This window comes from Atractosteus spatula, chromosome 11 (assembly GCF_055471065.1).
Source record: "Atractosteus spatula isolate fAtrSpa1 chromosome 11, fAtrSpa1.hap1, whole genome shotgun sequence".
Classification (NCBI taxonomy): Eukaryota; Metazoa; Chordata; class Actinopteri; order Semionotiformes; family Lepisosteidae; genus Atractosteus; species Atractosteus spatula.
In genome coordinates, this window is record NC_142716.1 from 42,576,484 (window position 1) to 42,580,217 (window position 3,734).

Below are 3,734 nucleotides of genomic sequence, written 5' to 3' on the forward strand. Positions count from 1 at the left end.
CAGAAAGCCCCTGGCATACACTCTTCCCAGCCTCTGTGGACTCTGCTGGCAAGAGGACCTAGTAAAAGAAAATCTAATGACTTCTGCAAAATCATGACGAGAAGAATTGAAAGGTATAAAACGGAGCTCACCATAAGAGTCATTTTCCATTTTCAGAGAATGGCACATGGGGCATTTCCAGTCTTTGGAGTAAAAGGGAAGAGATTTGAGACTTGTGTAACATTATGAAATCACTCGCCTCACTAGGCCATAATGTCTAATTATCCACAGTACCTTAAATGTTAGTAAATGCATTTATATGGCACTTTTCTTTCCTGAACACTTTACAATACATACAGAAGGGAACCCGCCTCAATGGAGTCACTAAACCCACCTGGCTGATGCTCGACAGGCATTGTATTTGAGCAGCCCACTTCTATAATGGACCGGGAGCAGGGAGAGGCTACTTCACCAATAAAATTGAGGGGGATTGCTTTGTATGGAGGCATAATTGTGGAAGCCCAGAGTGGAATTCAGCCATGAGACTGCTCAAATAGATTTAATGAGCAAGTTGTCGCAACCTCAGTTTAACATGTCATCTGAAGGATAAAACCTTCTGCAGCACAGTCTCTCCCGTTTTATACTGGTTCACGGGGAAGAGCGCCACCTACTGGTCTACCAACAAAATGTACAGCAGTAACCAAGTTTAAATTAGATGTCCCCCACTTCAATATGCCTAGGCCCTGCCTTGCTGGGTTTGTGAGATAAGGCAGGTGGGTTGGTTCTTGCCCCAGCCTCTTGTTCCGCACTGCTCTGAGGTTAACAGAAGTGAGAACCTGCTAAGAGTGCAACCAGCATTTGACCGACTGTGTTGTGGCCACAGCTTCTGTGTGTGTCCCAGACTGACTACAAGTGGGGGGAGTGAAAAGGAAGAGGCCTTCAGGGTGAAGGGGCAGGGAGTGGCATTTCCTGTGCTTTTCAACATGGGTCTGTCTCTCGCTCCCTACGTCTGTCTTGCTCATGGAACACTGTGCCAAACACAAGGTGCAGGATTTTATCTAGTTTGTAAAAATGACAGGTGCTGTCACAGGCTGGTGATTCATCAAAACAAATGTTTTTTTAGTAATGCATTAAAAGCTTTTTAATCTGTTAAAGTACTGAAACTTTTAGTTCAATGTGTAAAATTACAGCTGAATAAAACATTTCAAACAGGACAAAAGAAGGCCTCAGCAGCTTTAACTAGTCTGGAAAACACTCACAAAAGATATCAACACTCACTTCCACATAAATGAAAATGATAAGAACAAAAAACATTTATTGCGTGGCTAGACATTTGGAATTTGCTAAACAATGTGCCAAAACGATATTATTTTTCACTAATTTCTTGGCAATCAAGTCAATGTGCTAATTGTAGTCTTCTGAGGATTTGCAGAAGTGGATAGAACTGTATTCAATTACACAGGCAGTGCCAAAGAGGACTCTTTCTGTGGTCCCGGAAGCCTGAGTTTAAAGGAATAGATCTAGTGACCTGTGCAGTGCTGGCCAGCTGTGCGGCACCATCTGTCAGGGGCATCCTAATGAAAAACATCTGTCTCTTCAGCTGGCCAGCATAGCTTCAGGGCATCACTTTCAGCCTCGCTTTAAATTCCAGTCAAAAACCAATAAAGGAAAGGCTGTGCTGCACACAACACAATTTTCCAACATTTTTATGTTTTTTAAAGGAATGCAGATTTTTGGCTTCAGCAACATGGTTGGTAACTTGCTCCATACACCCACAACCCTTCACATAAAGAAGTGCCTCCTGTTCTCAGTTTTAAATGCACTTCCATGTAGTTTCCACTTGTGCCTTCTGGTTCATTTACTGTATATTCTGAAAGGTCAGTTGCATTGGTTTTGTCAGTACCTTGAGGATTTGAAATACATGTATCATGTATCAGAAAAGAATAATCTACAGTAAATCCAGACCAAGAGCTCAAGAAGTTTAAAATCAAGAAGCAGATGGCATATAAAGGCTAAAGTTACAATAAAAATACACTGAGACATGAATATACTCTTGTCTTTAAATCTCTCAGACAGCTCACACATGAGGCAGTGAAGCATAGCTAGACAGCCACACATTTCTTATTGTTGTCTTTGCCAACAGAGCTTGCTTAGCTGGAAGAGTGTTATCTTCACATGTAACAACAAGCATGATGAAAATGAATTAGTTTGATGAAAATAGCTACTCAGGAGCCAATGCCTTACCATGCTTTATGCCCACATGAATGACTTCATAGATTACAGAGCAGGTTAGTGATCAGATCAGATAAGACACTCAATATATACTTTCTGAAAACCAGCAGCCTATTTCCGCTACAGGGTCAGGAAATTAATTTGCACCCTTAAAGCTGATATCATTGCACAACAGCCTCATGCAGCTTTACCTAATGAGCATAACATTAACTTTCTCATACTCTACATGTTTCCCACAGGAACATGGTTAATAAGCATTGCAATCTCTTCAATGCTTCACTTCTTTTAGGAATTAAGCTCAGAGCTGCAACCCAGTTAATAATGATTATATAACAGGTTTTTGCAAATGGTAGTTTCATCACACAATGGCAATTCCATTTTGTCTACTAACATACCTTAAGAGCAAGCAAATGAAGTCTTGAAACTGGTCAGAAACAACTGGATTGTCTTATTTGACAACATTATGTTCTAATGCACCACTGCAAAATTATAAATGATAAATTAAATGTAATTAATAAGTAGGCAAAGTAAATTCATTAAATAAGTAATTAAAGTAAATAAAAAGTTATACATTAAGCCCCACAGTTTCAGATTGGCCATTGGCATTGCTTCTATGTGTAATTATTGGTTATATACAGTAGTATTATGTTTCCAAAATAAAAAACAATGATCAGATAATAGATTAGCAAATTCCTAGGAGCAAAGAGAATATGACTTTGTAATTCAAAATACCTACTCCACTCTACCTAGAAGATTAGTATTTAACCTTGAGATGTACTATTTGTGGGACACAGTAAGAATTAAAGAACTAATACCATACTATTATTTACAGTACACATATAAAACTGTTTAAACATAAAAAACTTTCACTTACAGTATGGAGTATTGAATTTTGATTGCAGTGTTATTCTTATAAACAATATTCAGTAGCATCAAGTTAAAATTAGCATGTTCAACTGATAATAAAACCGTCCCATAAAGAACAACACCTTGCCAAGTATCTGTGGTTCCTAGCTACAGTTTGCAGACGAAACAAAACAGAGGAATCTTAGCAGCCAGTTCTAGTATAAGTGATTCAGTGCTTCGCACACGTCTCTCATCTAGTAAACCCATAGTGAATATACAACCGCACTGGTTACTGCATAAACCTGTAATTTTTTTCTGAAACAAAAATGCAATCCCATATAGAGCACATAGTTTCGTTTGCAAACTTTATTTCCACGAAAGTAAACATATTCGTCTTGTTTGTTAATATTTTTCTTTCCTCGACGAGAACTAGAAAAAATAAGTCCGCTGACCTTTTTGTTATCCAAGTTGTTTTTTGACTGAAAGCAAAACATTTACTCCTCTGTTTGACAGTAAATAGCATATTATTAAAATGAGCAAAGTTGTATTAGTTAGACCATTGTTCCAATGTTAAAACACTGCTAACGCTCTCCCTTTAAGTCTGCGTGACATGCATGTGAAGGATTGTTGAAGAAACAATAAAAATCTACTGGCACACACTACATTTCCTTTCCACT